Genomic DNA, 18,239 nt, shown 5'->3' with positions numbered 1-18,239 from the left:
TTCCCATGAGTCCAGGCTTTCTTTAGGTTGTGAGTCCAACCATGTTCTAGCTCTGTCTCTTACAGCAAAAGGGAATAGCATAAGTCTGTAGACCTCAGGGTCAACCCCATTAGTCTTGACAGTGTCACAGATTTGCAAGAATTCAGCTAAGAACTGATGAGGATCTTCCAATGGAAGTCCATGGAACTTGCAATTCTGTTGCATTAGAGAAACTAATTGAGGCTTAAGCTCAAAGTTGTTTGCTCCAATGGCAGGGATAGAGATGCTTCTCCCATAGAAGTCGGGAGTAGGTGCAGTAAAGTCACCCAGCACCTTCCTTGCATTGTTGGCATTGTTGTTATTTTCGGCTGCCATGGGTTCTTCTTCTTTGAAGATTTCTGTTAGGTCCTCTACAGAGAGTTGTGCCTTAGCTTCTCTTAGCTTTCGCTTCAAGGTCCTTTCAGGTTCAGGGTCAGCTTCAACAAGAATGCCTTTGTCTTTGTTCCTGCTCATATGAAAGAGAAGAGAACAAGAAAATGTGGAATCCTCTATGTCACAGTATAGAGATTCCTTGAGGTGTCAGAAGAAAAGAAAAATGGAAGACAGAGGTAGAAAATTCGAACTTATCAAAGAAGATGGAGTTCGAATTTTGCATTAAGGGATAGTGTTAGTCCATAAATAGAAGGATGTGAGAAGAAGGGAAGTAATTTTCGAAAATTAAGTAAGGGATTTTGAAAACATTTTGAAAAACACTGATTGATTTTCGAAAATAAGAGTGGGAAAGAAATCAAGTGATTTTTGAAAAAGATTTTGAAATTAGAAATCAAAAAGATATGATTGAAAACTATTTTAAAAAAAAGATGTGATTAAAAAGATTTGATTGAAAAGTTATGCTTTTAAAAAGATATGATTGAAAAGATAAGATTTGAAAACAATTTTAAAAAGATTTGATTTTAAAAATTAATGACTTGCCTAACAAGAAAAGATATGATTCAAACATTAAACCTTCCTCAACAGAAAAGGCAACATACTTGAAATGTTCAATCAAATCATTAATTGTTAGTAAGTATCTTTGAAAAAGGAAAGAAATTGATTTTAAAAACATTTGATTGAAAAGATATGATTTGAAAAAGATTTGATTTTGAAAAACTTTGAAAACTTGAAAAAAATTGATTTGAAAAACAAAATCTTCCCCCTTGTGCCATCCTGGCGTTAAACGCCCAGAATGGTGCACATTCTGGCGTTTAACGCCCAAACTACTACCCTTTTGGGCGTTAAACGCCCAGCCAGGCACCCTGGCTGGCGTTTAAACGCCAGTCTGTCTTCTTCACTGGGCATTTTTGAATGCCCAGCTTTTTCTGTGTGATTCCTCTGCAGTATGTTCTGAACCTTCAATTCTCTGTATTATTGACTTGAAAAGACACAAATTAAAAATATTTTTGGATTTTTAATAATGAGGAATAATCAAAATGCAACTAAAATCAAATAACAATGCATGCAAGACACCAAACTTAGCAGTTTGTATACTACTGACACTAACAAGATGAGAATGCACATGAGAAACAACAAAACACTCAAGTCAATAGAATTCAAAGATCAAAACAAGGAAATCATCAAGAACATCTTGAAGATTAATGAAGACATATGAATGAATGCAAGAAGAACAGAAACATGCAATATTTTTGGATTTTTATGATTTTGTAAATTTTTTATATTTTTCGAAAATTAAGTGAAAAAGAAATAAAGATATCAAAATTCTTAATGAGAATTCCAGGAATCATGCAATGTTAGTCTAAAGCTTTAGTCTAAAGGAATTAGACATAGCTAGCCAAGCTTCAGCAGAACATTGCATTCAAGAGCTAAATTGATAAGAATCAATCAGCTTTGGTGATGATAAGAACATCACCTTGAAACACTAGAATTCATTCTTAAGAACTCAGAAGAAAAATACCTAATCTAAGTAACAAGATGAACCGTCAGTTGTCCATACACAAACAATCCCCGGCAACGGCGCCAAAAACTTGGTGCGCGAAATTGTGATTCACTACACAACTTTGCACAACTAACCAGCAAGTGCACTGGGTCGTCCAAGTAATACCTTACGTGAGTAAGGGTCGATCCCACGGAGATTGTTGGTATGAAGCAAGCTATGGTCACCTTGTAAATCTCAGTCAGGCAGACTCAAATGGGTATAGATGATGAATAAAACATAAAGATAAAGATAGAGGGACTTATGTATATCATTGGTAAGAGCTTCAGATAAGCGTATGAAGATGCTTTCCCTTTCGTCTCTCTGCTTTCTTACTGTCTTCATCCAATCCTTCTTACTCCTTTCCATGGCAAGCTTATGCAAGGGTTTCATCGTTGTCAGTGGCTACCTCCCATCCTCTCAGTGAAAATGTTCCTATGCTCTGTCACAGCATATGGCTAATCAGTTGTCGGTTCTCGGTCAGGCCGGAATAGAATCCAGCGATTCTTTTGCGTCTGTCACCAACGCCCCGCCTGCTAGGAGTTTGAAGCACGTCACAGTCATTCAATCATTGAATCCTACTCAGAATACCACAGACAAGGTTAGACCTTCCGGATTCTCTTGAATGCCGCCATCAGTTCTCGCCTATACCACGAAGATTCCGGTTAAAGAATCCAAGAGATAAACACTAGAGCCTTGTGTGCTTGTAGAACAGAAGTGGTTGTCAGTCACTTTGTTCATAAGTGAGAATGATGATGAGTGTCACGGATCATCACATTCATCATGTTGAAGAACAAGTGATATCTTGGACAAAGAACAAGCGGATTTGAATATAAGAACAATAGTAATTGCATTAATACTCGAGGTACAGCAGAGCTCCACACCTTAATCTATGGTGTGTAGAAACTCCACCGTTGAAAATACATAAGGACAAGGTCTAGGCATGGCCGTGAGGCCAGCCTCCCAGTGATCAAAAGATTCGAAAATCTCAAGATGTCAAATACAATAGTAAAAGGTCCTACTTATAGAAAACTAGTAGCCTAAGGTTTACAAAGATGAGTAAATGACATAAAAATCCACTTCCGGGCCCACTTGGTGTGTGCTTGGGCTGAGCAATGAAGCATTTTTCGTGTAGAGACTCTTCTTGGAGTTAAACGCCAGCTTTTATGCCAGTTTGGGCGTTTAACTCCCATTTTGGTGCCAGTTCCGGCGTTTAACGCTGGGAATTCTGAAGGTGACTTTGAACGCCGGTTTGGGCCATCAAATCTTGGGCAAAGTATGGACTATCATATATTGATGGAAAGCCCAGGATGTCTACTTTCCAACGCCGTTGAGAACGCGCCAATTGGGCTTTTGTAGCTCCAGAAAATCCACTTCGAGTGCAGGGAGGTCAGAATCCAACAGCATCTGCAGTCTTTTTCAGTCTCTGAATCAGATTTTTGCTCAGGTCCCTCAATTTCAGCCAGAAAATACCTGAAATCACAGAAAAACACACAAACTCATAGTAAAGTCCAGAAAAGTGAATTTTAACTAAAAACTAATAAAAATATACTAAGAACTCAACTAAAACTACTAAAAACATACTAAAAACAATGCCAAAAAGCGTACAAATTATCCGCTCATCAGTAGATTTCTCTCGTCCTCCCATTTATGATTTGAGTGATGGAGAAGAGTGGGATGAAAATGATGAACAAAGGATTAAAAGTGAAGAAGTTTGTGAAAAGGTGGAGGCAATCAAGGAAGAAAACAAGGGAGTAGAGCTTGCAAGCACATTGGAGATACCTCTCCCCAAGCCACCACCATCCATTCTCTCATTCAAGTGGGTAAATTCCTTATACTCAAGCTTTATTATTCCCCTTGAATATGGTTTACTTGAAACGGATGGTCAACTTAGATATATTTGTGGCTTTAAGAGTAAAAAGGAGATGGTTAGTGGTTGGAAATGGCATTCTAGGTTCACCATGGTTACATGTTCAAAGCTTAATAGAAAGAGTTGGTGTAGAACTAGATTGCGTGGGTCTAGGATGATGTTTGGTCATTTATTTGAGAATTCACTTTGCTCACCACCCACATGGACGAATGATAATCAACTTGGAGATGGGTGTGAAAATAAAGTGTGGGATCCCGGATTACAAGAAGAGGATCAATATTGGGAACCCATGGTTTGTGAAGAACCCCATCAAAGCTTGGAGATATTGATCTTAAATGATGGAGCTTATTGGAAGTCCAAGCATTGGTGGAAGTTCCAAGATGAGTACAAGCACAAGCCACCTTGATGAGGAGCTCTCCATAAGTCCAACTTAAGGACAATAAACAAAAGTGCTAGGTGGGAGACACCCCACCATGGTAAAATCTTTTCATTTTCTCTTTTGTACAAATTGGTAGAATTAGTTTAATTTCATGTTTTATTTAGTTAGTTGAGTTTAATTGGTAGTTTAGCATGTTAAATAAGGTTTTATGGTGTTTTGGTAGCTGTTTGGAGGTTTAGAATGCTTGGATTGGTGCAAAAAAAAACATGGCAAAAAAATTTTTTTGAAAAACAGAGCACCATCCACGTGTACGCGCACTGCGTACGTACGTGTGCATCAAGCGTTTTGGACCATCCATGCGAGCGCGCCATGCGTGCGTACGCGTGGATTGAGAAGTTCCACCCTCCATGCATTTTTCCAGAGAGTTGTGCCTGCGCCGCGCCAACGTTGTGCCTTTGGTACAAATCTATTTGTGCGCTCGCGCACATGACGCGTACGTGCCACTCTCGGAATAAGCCATCGATGCGGACGCACTCTGTACGCGTACGCGTCGCGTCCATTACACCACCATCCGCGCTCGCGCGCCATGCGTGCGTACGCGCGGATTTCTTTCCTTCACCACATTTCGTTTCTTCTCCTCTTTCTATTTCTTTCCTTCTCCTTTCTTCTTCCCTTCTCCTACCCCTCATCCAACACTTCCAAACACCATGGATAACCATTTATTTTAGTTAGTTAATTAGTTAGTCGGTTAGTTAATTCGTTAGTTTTAGTTTAGTTTTCATTTTATTTTCTCTCTTTTCATTATAAGTGTTGGATTATTGACTTTGTTTACTATACATTGCTGCCCTCATTGCCTAAATGCTATTTTAGCATGAATGTTTTTAGATAATATTTGTTGGATTCTATGATTGAGGTTATATTTTACTACTTGGTTTTGAATTTTTCATGCTTACCTTTCGAAAAATACCAAGTGATGAGAATTGTCTTCGAGTTTGTAACTCTTCTTGAATTGCATGATTTGGCCACCATGTAATTTGAATCCTTTTCCTCGATTGGGAAATTTCTTGATGGACGATGTTATGCATTTACCTTAATGCATTGTATTTCATGATTATATGCATCCATATGTGTTTGGCTTGAATCCTTTCATGCTTCTTTAATGCTTGTTTTACTTTACAAGCTCACTTAGAGCATATCAAGCACACTAGGATAAGTGAAGTGCATGCTTCTTTTGTGACATAGTTTTTTATGCTAATGTGTGTTCTAAACCGCGCAATTTAGAGTTTGTCATACATGTCACAACTTATTCACTCACTCAATTCTAGTGATTTACCTCACTCCAACAATGTATGCTTCCTTGCTTTTGTATTGTCTCATCTTATGGTGTTATATTTTTATTTTTCATGATGATGCACCACAAGCAAACATGGAAACAGAAGCAAGACTAAGAACACGCAGCAATCCGGAGATTTGCCGTACCCCCTTGCTCATCTTTGAATGCACCGAGGACGGTGCAAACTTTTAAGTGTTGGGAGGTCGTCCGACTGTTCGGCGACTTTGGGTGACAAATTTCTAATCTCAACACTTTTGCATTTCATTCTAGGATTTTAGGATTTTTACGTACATTTTCTTATTTTTGCATACATATACACAACAAGCTTAGTCAAAATAATGAAAATTTTCAAGATTTCTATCTATAGGGCACCTCAATTGATTTGAGTGAAAACTTTTCATAAAACTTGCTTGAATTATATATCTTATGGAACATGATTTATGAGCTAAGAACACAAGCAAGTGAGTTTTGAGTCTAATGGTGTGGTTACCTCTTATAACCACTTATTTTCCTTCTTGTGTGCATTATTCTCTTTCTATGATTGTAATCTTTGAATTGTTTGATTCTTTATGTCCATTATTTCGTGTATTCATGCATTTATATGATTGAGGCCATCATTTCATTAGCTCACTTACCCAAATGGCCTACCTTTTATCAACCTTTGTTAGCCAACTTTGAGCCTACGCTTAACCCACTTGTTCTTTAATTTAGCACATTACAAGCCTTAAAGCGGAAAACAAGAAAAGTCCTTATTTGGATCTTTGATTAGCTTAGGCTAGTGTGTGTGAGTATCATTCAAGTGTGGGAACCTTGGGACATTGGGAGAATAAAATGGTAGTTTTGTATTGTTATTGAAAATATTGGGAATTGGGTACATACTCATGTATTGATCAAATGTAAAATATTATGCATTGATGTTCTCGTATATAGAAAGAAAAGAATGAGAAAAACAAAAGAAAAAGAAAAGAAAAAAAAAGAAAAAGAAAAAAAAAGAAAAAGAAAGAAAAAAAGAAGAAAAAGGAAGAAATAAAAAGGGGAAAAAGCCCCAAAGTAAAGTCCAATAAAAATCAATGCATATGTGTTGTAAAGTGAAAAAAAAATGCATGAGTACGTGAAAAAGCGAAGGATGGATAGTTAGGTTAGCACTTAATTGTATAGGTCATTATATAGGTTAGGTGGGAAGTTTAAGCTTATCAAAGATTCAAATTTCAAGCTCACTTAACCATATATGCATCCTACCTTGACCCTAACCCCATTACAACTTAAGGAAAAGACCTCATGATGGATGTATGCATGCATGAAATATATGTTGATTGTTAGAAGAAAAACAAATCTTAGAAAGCATGATTAGGAGAGAATTGAGAGAATCAACCCTAAACACTTGAGCGAATAGAGTGTAAACACATCCGGTGAGGGTTCGATGCTCGACTACATGTTTCCACCTACAATCATCACTTTTCATGCAAGTTTGTAAAAATATTTAATAGCTCAATTCAATTGTGGATTAGACTTGCTAGTCCTTAGCCCTTGTGCATATATGCTTCTTGGGAAATAATTTATTTTGACCAAGCAATTGCATTCATCTAGATAGTTGCATATAGGTAGATTGCATTTAGTTAGTTTCCATTTGAATAAACGCCATACCCTTACTTCATTCTTGGTTTAAGCATGAGGACATGCTTGGTTTAAGTGTGGGGAGGTTGATAAACCCCATTTTGACGGTTTATCTTGTATTGATTTTAAGGGATTTTAATACCTTTTACCCACATTTATTCAATGAATTAGCATCGTTTTGTGATTGTCTCCTTATTTGTGCTTAGATGTGAAAACATGCTTTCTAGACCTTAAAGTAGCTAAATTCAATTCACCTTTGATTCCACTAGATGCCTTGATATATTTGTTAGTGATTTCAGATTGAAAAGGCTAGGAATGGATCAAAGGAGTGAAGAGGAAAGCATGCAAAGTGGAGAAATCATGAAAAGTCAAAGAAGTTGAACTCGTCCATGGACGCGCCCGCGCACCTGGCGCTTGCGCGCACCTGCGAATCACCCCATGGACGCGTACGCATGCGCTGGTTTATGATTTTTTTAATGAAAACGTGGCCAACGAATTCTGAAGGGTTGTGGGGCCCAATCTCAACTAACTTTGGCGCCAGAAATGTTATTTAAAGCCAAGGATTGAAGAGCAAAAGGGGGATGATCTCACTTTAGTTCATTTTCACTCATTAGGATTAGGATTAGGATTAGTTCTTAGATCTAGGTTTTAATCTTTGCTTTCTTCTACTTCTACCTTTCAATTCCTTGTTGTTACATTCATCTTCCTCTATTCTTTTCTTGTAATTTCCTTTATGTTGTTCTTATACTTTGTTGTAGATCTACTTTTGTTCCTTCCCTTCTCTTTCAATTCAATTCAAGGTAAATCATAATAATTGTGTTCTTTTTGATTTGTTGTTGTTAATTCTTTACATTTGATTGTTGTTAGAATTAACTCTTGTTGTTGATTTACTATGCTTTTCTTTTGTGCCTTCCAAGTGTTTGAGAAAATGCTTGGTTGGATTTTAGAGTAGAGTTTTATGTTCTTGGCTTGGAAAGGTAACTTAGGAACTCTTGAGTTACTAATGTCCAAGTGATTGATGATTGGGATCCATTGACTCTAGTTCTCACTTATTGAATTAGTGGAGAGTTAGGACTTAAGGACTAGGATTGATATAGCTCATTTGACTTTCCTTTACTACTAGTTAGAGGATGATTTAATAAGATTAAGCCTTGCCAATTCTCATATTATAGTTAGTGATTAGGATAGAGATCCTTGACCACCAATCCTTGCCAAGACCTTTTTAGGCCTTAGTTTACTTTCTTGCCATTTATCTTTCATGCTTCTTATCAAAACCCCAAAAATAACTCACAACCAATAACAAAACACTTCATTACAATTCCTAGGGAGAACGACCCGAGGTTTGAATACTTCGGTTTATAAATTTAGGGGTTTGTTACTTGTGACAAACAATCTTTTGTATGAAGGGATTATTATTGGTTTAGAAACTATACTTGCAACGAGAATTCATTTGTGAAATTCTAAACCGTCAAAAATTCAATCATCAAAATGGTGCCGTAGCCGGGAAATTGCAATGGTGTTATGTTATTGGTTATTGTACATATGTGAATAGTGTGAATATCTTGCTTTTTTGCTTTGTTTGCTATTTGTAGAATTTTGTTTCTCTTATTTTCTATTAGCTTTTGATTTTTATTTTCTCTTTTCACCATGAATTCTCACTTTGGCTATGAGTGTAGTTACAACTATGTTGTAGGTGATGAGAACTATAATGAGAATGTGTATCAAGGAAGGGACAACCAAAGGTGGGAGGAGCCATATACATATGATCAATCCTCATGGCAACAACCTCCACCAATGCACTATGAAGAAGAGCCATTCCGTGATGCATACCAATCAAATGGCTATGGTGAATCTCCTTGTGATTTTCAAAAACCACCACCATATGCTTATGAGTCATATCCTCAACATGAGCCTCAACCACACTCACAAGCCTATTTTCAACAAACACCTCCATATGACCATGATCCTTACCCACCATACCAACCTCCTTTTGAACCATATGAGCCATACATGGAACCACAATTCCAAGATTACTACTCCCAAGAACCACCTCAATACACACCACCACCTTACCAAGAAGAACCACCTTCCTATAATGAACCCTTTCTCCAATATAATGAACCCTCCCATCCACCCCAACCTCTAATGGATGAAACCATCGGTGTTCTTCTTCAAGGACAAGAGGAGATGACAAGGGATGTGCAACAATTCATGACCGCCTTGGATGAGGTGGTAAACCGGCAAGCATCCCAACTTTTGGACACTCAAGGAACTCCCATGGCTACATGTGGAGAATCTAAAGAGGAACATAGCATGAAGGAGAGATTGGAAACTCCGGTGAAAAAGGAGGAATGCTACTTTATGTTAGAACAATTGGAGGAACCTATGACCATTGAAGAAAAGGAAGAAGTGGTTGAAGACTTAGGAGATGCGGAACCTCCATGGGAACCTAGAGTTGAACAAAACCCCTCCAAGAAGATTGAAGTTGATGTTGAGGAGGAATGTGCACAACCTCCAAGGCATATTCCATATGAAGACTTGGAAGGAATGGAGCAAGAATTGGGTTCCCTTGGTGATGAAGATCATGCATCCAACCTTCTTGGTGAAGAATGCTTTGAATTTGAAGAACCTTCTCCTAATGAATTTGAAAGTGATATGGAGGTAGATTTCTCTCGTCCTCCCATTTATGATTTGAGTGATGGAGAAGAGTGGGATAAAAATGATGAACAAAGGATTAAAAGTGAAGAAGTTTGTGAAAAGGTGGAGGCAATCAAGGAAGAAAACAAGGGAGTAGAGCTTGCAAGCACATTGGAGATACCTCTCCCCAAGCCACCACCATCCATTCTCTCATTCAAGTGGGTAAATTCCTTATACTCAAGCTTTATTATTCCCCTTGAATATGGTTTGCTTGAAACGGATGGTCAACTTAGATATATTTGTGGCTTTAAGAGTAAAAAGGAGATGGTTAGTGGTTGGAAATGGCATTCTAGGTTCACCATGGTTACATGTTCAAAGCTTAATAGCAAGAGTTGGTGTAGAACTAGATTGCGTGGGTCTAGGATGATGTTTGGTCATTTATTTGAGAATTCACTTTGCTCACCATCCACATGGATGAATGATAATCAACTTGGAGATGGGTGTGAAAATAAAGTGTGGGATCCCGGATTACAAGAAGAGGATCAACATTGGGAACCCATGGTTTGTGAAGAACCCCATCAAAGCTTGGAGATATTGATCTTAAATGATGGAGCTTATTGGAAGTCCAAGCATTGGTGGAAGTTCCAAGATGAGTACAAGCACAAGCCACCTTGATGAGGAGCTCTCCATAAGTCCAACTTAAGGACAATAAAAAAAAGTGCTAGGTGGGAGACACCCCACCATGGTAAAATCCTTTCATTTTCTCTTTTGTACAAATTGGTAGAATTAGTTTAATTTCATGTTTTATTTAGTCAGTTGAGTTTAATTGGTAGTTTAGCATGTTAAATAAGGTTTTATGGTGTTTTGGTAGCTGTTTGGAGGTTTAGAATGCTTGGATTGGTGCAAAAAAAAAAACATGGCAAAAAATTTTTTTGAAAAACAGAGCACCATCCACGTGTACGGGCACTGCGTGCGTACGTGTGCATCAAGCGTTTTGGACCATCCACGCGAGCGCGCCATGCGTGCGTACGCGTGGATTGAGAAGTTCCACCCTCCATGCATTTTTCCAGAGAGTTGTGCCTGCGCCGCGCCAACGTTGTGCCTTTGGCACAAATCTATTTGCGCGCTCGCGCACATGACGCGTACGCGCCACTCTCGGAATAAGCCATCGATGCGGACGCACTCTGTACGCGTACGCGTCGCGTCCATTACACCACCATCCGCGCTCGCGCGCCATGCGTGCGTACGCGCGGATTTCTTTCCTTCACCACATTTTGTTTCTTCTCCTCTTTCTATTTCTTTCCTTCTCCTTTCTTCTTCCCTTCTCCTACCCCTCATCCAACACTTCCAAACACCATGGATAACCATTTATTTTAGTTAGTTAATTAGTTAGTCGGTTAGTTAATTCGTTAGTTTTAGTTTAGTTTTCATTTTATTTTCTCTCTTTTCATTATAAGTGTTAGATTATTGACTTTGTTTACTATACATTGCTGCCCTTATTGCCTAAATGCTATTTTAGCATGAATGTTTTTAGATAATCTTTGTTGGATACTATGATTGAGGTTATATTTTACTACTTGGTTTTGAATTTTTCATGCTTACCTTTTGAAAAATACCAAGTGATGAGAATTGTCTTCGAGTTTGTAACTCTTCTTGAATTGCATGATTTGGCCACCATGTAATTTGAATCCTTTTCCTCGATTGGGAAATTTCTTGATGGACGATGTTATGCATTTACCTTAATGCATTGTATTTCATGATTATATGCATCCATATGTGTTTGGCTTGAATCCTTTCATGCTTCTTTAATGCTTGTTTTACTTTACAAGTTCACTTAGAGCATATCAAGCACACTAGGATAAGTGAAGTGCATGCTTCTTTTGTGACATAGTTTTTTATGCTAATGTGTGTTCTAAACCGCGCAATTTAGAGTTTGTCATACATGTCACAACTTATTCACTCACTCAATTCTAGTGATTTACCTCACTCCAACAATGTATGCTTCCTTGCTTTTGTATTGTCTCATCTTATGGTGTTATATTTTTATTTTTCATGATGATGCACCACAAGCAAACATGGAAACAGAAGCAAGACTAAGAACACGCAGCAATCCAGAGATTTGCCGTACCCCCTTGCTCATCTTTGAATGCACCGAGGACGGTGCAAACATTTAAGTGTGGGGAGGTCGTCCGACTGTTCGGCGACTTTGGGTGACAAATTTCTAATCTCAACACTTTTGCATTTCATTCTAGGATTTTAGGATTTTTACGTACATTTTCTTATTTTCTTATTCTTATTTTCACTCAATTGATTTGAGTGAAAACTTTTCATAAAACTAGCTTGAATTATATATCTTGTGGAACATGATTTATGAGCTAAGAACACAAGCAAGTGAGTTTTGAGTCTAATGGTGTGGTTACATCTTATAACCACTTATTTTCCTTCTTGTGTGCATTATTCTCTTTCTATGATTGTAATCTTTGAATTGTTTGATTCTTTATGTCCATTATTTTGTGTATTCATGCATTTATATGATTGAGGCCATCATTTAATTAGCTCACTTACCCAAATGGCCTACCTTTTATCAACATTTGTTAGCCAACTTTGAGCCTACGCTTAACCCACTTGTTCTTTAATTTAGCACATTACAAGCCTTAAAGCGAAAAACAAGAAAAGTCCTTATTTGGATCTTTGATTAGCTTAGGCTAGTGTGTGTGAGTATCATTCAAGTGTGGGAACCTTGGGACATTGGGGGAATAAAATGGTAGTTTTGTATTGTAATTGAAAATATTGGGAATTGGGTACATACTCATGTATTGATCAAATGTAAAATATTATGCATTGATGTTCTCGTATATAGAAAGAAAAGAATGAGAAAAACAAAAGAAAAAGAAAAGAAAAAAAAAGAAAAAGAAAAAAAAAGAAAAAGAAAGAAAAAAAGAAGAAAAAGGAAGAAATAAAAAAGGGAAAAAGCCCCAAAGTAAAGTCCAATAAAAATTAATGCATATGTGTTGTAAAGTGAAAAGAAAATGCATGAGTACGTGAAAAAGCGAAGGATGGATAGTTAGGTTAGCACTTAATTGTATAGGTCATTATATAGGTTAGGTGAGAAGTTTAAGCTTATCAAAGATTCAAATTTCAAGCTCACTTAACCATATATGCATCCTACCTTGACCCTAACCCCATTACAACTTAAGGAAAAGACCTCATGATGGATGTATGCATGCATGAAATATATGTTGATTGTTAGAAGAAAAACAAATCTTAGAAAGCATGATTAGGAGAGAATTGAGAGAATCAACCCTAAACACTTGAGCGAATAGAGTGTAAACACATCCGGTGAGGGTTCGATGCTCGACTACATGTTTCCACCTACAATCATCACTTTTCATGTAAGTTTGTAAAAATATTTAATAGCTCAATTCAATTGTGGATTAGACTTGCTAGTCCTTAGCCCTTGTGCATATATGCTTCTTGGGAAATGATTTATTTTGACCAAGCAATTGCATTCATCTAGATAGTTGCATATAGGTAGATTGCATTTAGTTAGTTTACATTTGAATAAACGCCATACCCTTACTTCATTCTTGGTTTAAGCATGAGGACATGCTTGGTTTAAGTGTGGGGAGGTTGATAAACCCCATTTTGACGGTTTATCTTGTATTGATTTTAAGGGATTTTAATACCTTTTACCCACATTTATTCAATGAATTAGCATAGTTTTGTGATTGTCTCCTTATTTGTGCTTAGATGTGAAAACATGCTTTCTAGACCTTAAAGTAGCTAAATTCAATTCACCTTTGATTCCACTAGATGCCTTGATATATTTGTTAGTGATTTCAGATTGAAAAGGCTAGGAATGGATCAAAGGAGTGAAGAGGAAAGCATGCAAAGTGGAGAAATCATGAAAAGTCAAAGAAGTTGAACTCGTCCATGGACGCGCCCGCGCACCTGGCGCTTGCGCGCACCTGCGAATCACCCCATGGACGCGTACGCATGCGCTGGTTTATGATTTTTTAATGAAAACGTGGCCAACGAATTCTGAAGGGTTGTGGGGCCCAATCTCAACTAACTTTGGCGCCAGAAATGTTATTTAAAGCCAAGGATTGAAGAGCAAAAGGGGGATGATCTCACTTTAGTTCATTTTCACTCATTAGGATTAGGATTAGGATTAGTTCTTAGATCTAGGTTTTAATCTTTGCTTTCTTCTACTTCTACCTTTCAATTCCTTGTTGTTACATTCATCTTCCTCTATTCTTTTCTTGTAATTTCCTTTATGTTGTTCTTATACTTTGTTGTAGATCTACTTTTGTTCCTTCCCTTCTCTTTCAATTCAATTCAAGGTAAATCATAATAATTGTGTTCTTTTTGATTTGTTGTTGTTAATTCTTTACATTTGATTGTTGTTAGAATTAACTCTTGTTGTTGATTTACTATGCTTTTCTTTTGTACCTTCCAAGTGTTTGAGAAAATGCTTGGTTGGATTTTAGAGTAGAGTTTTATGTTCTTGGCTTGGAAAGGTAACTTAGGAACTCTTGAGTTACTAATGTCCAAGTGATTGATGATTGGGATCCATTGACTCTAGTTCTCACTAATTGAATTAGTGGAGAGTTAGAACTTATGGACTAGGATTGATATAGCTCATTTGATTTTCCTTTACTACTAGTTAGAGGATGATTTAATGAGATTAATCCTTGCCAATTCTCATATTGTGGTTAGTGATTAGGATAGAGATCCTTGACCACCAACCCTTGCCAAGACCTTTCTAGGCCTTAGTTTACTTTCTTGCCATTTATCTTTCATGCTTCTTATCAAAACTCCAAAAATAACTCACAACCAATAACAAAACACTTCATTACAATTCCTAGGGAGAACGACCCGAGGTTTGAATACTTTGGTTTATAAATTTAGGGGTTTGTTACTTGTGACAAACAATCTTTTGTATGAAAGGATTATTGTTGGTTTAGAAACTATACTTGCAACGAGAATTCATTTGTGAAATTCTAAATCGTCAAAAATCCAATCATCAACCCTCCCTCCTTTGCATCCCATATTCCCAGCACACCACTAACCGATAATATTATGAGAAACTCAAGTCTTCCGTAGACAAAAGTGCTAAAACAATACTCAAGACAACTAATACTAATGCTGGGCGTAAAAAAGAATTACCACGCAAAGGTTCAGTTTCAGTTGGAAAAGAATTCTATTCCCCAAAGTCATCACCAACTGAAATTTCAAAGTCTTTGTTGGATAAGGGTACTCCAACCGGATATTCCATCAATCATAACACTTTGCCCAACTTAAATTTGTACCGAAACAATTTTGAAATTGAAGCACTATTTGTAAATTACAATTTTTTGTTCTTTTTTTAAGTGAATCTTTTGAAGATTTTAAATTTGTTTTCATTCTAAAATTTTAGTGTTATAAGAATTTTTTAATTTATTTTTATGTATTGGTTCAATTACAGTGACTTTCGGTTGTATTTAGACCACCTGCTGGAATGAAATTAGATAAAACAGACATACAAGTGGTCACATATATATTTGGATCTGACAAAGAAGATGAAATTAATAAGTAGATATGATTATAATAAAAAATATATAATTTATAATTTTTTTAGTGTTTTATAACATTATATATAAGACTTTAAATAATTACATTTTTTTATTGCAAAAAAAATCATAACATACATAAAATTTTAGCAAGAGATTCCAAGTTTGATGTAAATAGAGACAATTTTTTCAACTTAATTTTCAAGGATGAATTGATAAAGATGTAAGTATTTTTTTCTTAATTATCACTTTTTTTTAAAATAAATATAATTATATTAATTTTCATATTTTATTGTCTAACAAAAATGAGCCAATTGAATTTGATCTTTTTGTATTTAAATACTATGTCTGTATGCTCATATGCTAACTAATGTGAAAAGGTCAGATTTGGGATGTCTAAGACATTGGTATATGCTTACTGTATTTTCTGTAAGTAATTAATTATTAATTACATGTAATTAACTTGTTTTATTCTTATATATTATGTTGCATATCGTTAATGTATATTTTTACTATTGTTTAGAAACTTGCACTCATGGAAAAAAATTTTCCTTCCAAAATAATAGTACAATATCAAAAATCTTTTATGGAAAAGGTAGAAACTCTTCATAAGGTAAAAATACTTTAACTTGAACTATCAAAAATTTTTTATGAAAAAGGTAGAAACTCTTTATAAGGTAAAAATACTTTAACTTGAACTAAATATAACCTCAATATTCAATACTTACTTTTATTAAAATTTATTTAATTTGATTTTATACTTAGATATTTGTACTTGTCAATGAGGACAACATCCATTGGTATTTTGTGTTTGATATGCACGAACATCAGATAATTTGGTTGGACTCTAAGCCAAACTATGAAAAAATGGAGAGAAAAGATTTTAATATTAGAAAGTTGTTAATTATTTAAATCTATAATGTTAACATCTATGATTCATATGTAAGCATTTGTATAGGAGTAGTATTTATACTAATTTAACTTAATCAATTAACAGGCTATGTACATTGAAGAGATGTTTCAGGATGACTCATTTTATGATCTTGAAACCACTGTTAGGCCTAAAGTTTCTCGTTTTGCTGATCCAAAGCATATAGAAATAGGAGAACAAAAAATTGGCTTGTAATGATCTAATCTTATCTCTATTTTATTTCTCTTAATATTATGTTGTATACTTTTTTATATTTAATTTTTTTACACTATTAAAATAGTAATGATTGTGGAATTTGAGTAGCAACTTAGATGAAAGATTGTGCTAAAAAAGACAATTATTCTATCAAGGTACGCACACTTTAATATTATTAAATAATTATTAGTTAGTTTTAAATTCATGACTTGTTACTTATTATTTTATATTTCAATTTTAGATTGACGACACAACAAGAATGCACATCGCTCTTGATTTGGTTATCAAACCATACAATACAAAACAAGGAATCATTTTGAAAGTTGCAGAAAAGAACTACAAGAAGATTGAAGAGAAAAATAAGAATTTAGTTAAAAAGTAATTTTATTTGAGTTTAAATTTTTTTGGAACAATGTGATAGAATTGTTGAGATCGTTATGTTTAGTTTTTAATATCTGTTTTTGGAGTTTGAAATACAAGTTTCTTTACTTTTATATTTTGCAATTTTTTAATAAATATTTTTTTAAAAATTAAATGCTTAATTTGAGTATTACTTTTCATGAGTCATGACTTGTTAATACATGTATGATTTTAATTTTATGATGGACTCATGCATGTGAATGAATTCAATTCAATTAATGTCTCAAAATCATGATGGATCCATGCATGAATGCATTCAATTAAATTAATGACTTATTAATATGTGTACAGATTCAATTTCATGACGAGTTAGATTAATATGCAAATATTAGAAAATTTTAAATTAAATCTAACTACATTTTTTTTAAATTATGATCCATGCATATTTAGTGGCATAATACAATTAAAGCCATCGTTTTTATGCTCCAAATTAATGTCTTTATAATTTTTTGATTTTGAAAATCAACTATTTTGATATTTTCCTTTAAAGATACATTAATTTAATTTATTGTCTTTAAACATACCTTATTATATTATTAATGCATTACTACTGTATACTTGAATGGTGAGAATAAATGTTAAATAATGATTATTAATAATTATGATGACAATCAGTAATTAATATGATACTAATAAAGTTCAATTCAAATTTTAAAACATAAATAATTTATTTGTTTCTATAATACTCTTTTAAAAGAATGATTTCAAAAAAGTAGTACTGGTGAGATTATGTGATAATTTTTTTATTAAATATAAAAAAAATATAAATACATAAAAAATATTTGTTAGTCATTACACGTATATTAAAAATATTTGTTGACTATTAGCATCATTATTCAAGTAAATAATATACAATTTAACTTTCCAACCTTGCTTTGAAAAACTCTTAAATGAGATAATATTTTGCTTAACCATTGTGCTTAATAATAATGATGACAACAAATAAATAATACATTACTAATCGGTATTAAAAGTGAATAACTTCAAATACTTGCTCATTTAAATACGTTACAAAAAAAAATAATTGATCCTTAACCTCTTCTCTTTCTCCAAATCTAAGTCGTAGCCCACAATGCTCCTTCTGTCTTACATATAGGCTAATTCATAAAAATCAGACAATTTTGGCCGACTGAAAGTGAACCAGCATTCTTCTGTACAGTACCTAAAAAAAAGTCAATTTTGCTCTCTCTACTTTTTATTTGGGTGTGGTTTGTAGATTGGCAATGGAGATGTGATGGATTGAAACCAATAACATCTCTGCATAACTCATGATAATCAGAGAAGAGATACCTCTTAAACTGAACATGAAACTTTTTAAATGCCTATAGACATGAGAGATGGAAGATGAACTCAACCAAAT

This window comes from Arachis stenosperma, chromosome 2, assembly GCF_014773155.1.
Source record: "Arachis stenosperma cultivar V10309 chromosome 2, arast.V10309.gnm1.PFL2, whole genome shotgun sequence".
NCBI lineage: Eukaryota > Viridiplantae > Streptophyta > Magnoliopsida > Fabales > Fabaceae > Arachis > Arachis stenosperma.
The sequence above is the reverse complement of the archived record's forward strand: the minus strand, read 5'-3'. Positions refer to the sequence as shown.